The sequence below is a fragment of the Penaeus monodon genome, chromosome 33 (genome assembly GCF_015228065.2).
Source record: "Penaeus monodon isolate SGIC_2016 chromosome 33, NSTDA_Pmon_1, whole genome shotgun sequence".
Taxonomy (NCBI): Eukaryota; Metazoa; Arthropoda; class Malacostraca; order Decapoda; family Penaeidae; genus Penaeus; species Penaeus monodon.
In genome coordinates, this window is record NC_051418.1 from 33633203 (window position 1) to 33633612 (window position 410).

Consider the following 410-nt stretch of genomic DNA (forward strand, 5'->3'; position numbering starts at 1 on the left):
TGACAAATGTTTTGCTGGAAGTAATTTTGTTGACAGAATAATGGAATGATTTTTTTTCCAAATATCTTGCTGTAGTTAATTTCATTGAAAGACTGAAGAGATGAAAAACATTTTAAATAATCCTAACAAATTCAGCATACATACTGGTATTTCTGTCACTCAAATAATATCACTGGTATTGTAAAATCGAAATACAGTACAATAAGGTCTGAGGAACTAGCAATGGTACATATAGATGTATATATTATGTTTCTCTATCTTTTATTTTTGTATTATTTTTTCTGTGTTTTATTTATTTGCTTATTTTTTTTACAAGGCAAGAAACCAGACAAGCAGAGGCGATACTGCTCTTAATCTCCGCTTGTCTAACAGAAGCAGATTTGTCCAGCGTGCTTGGTGTGTTTTGGATT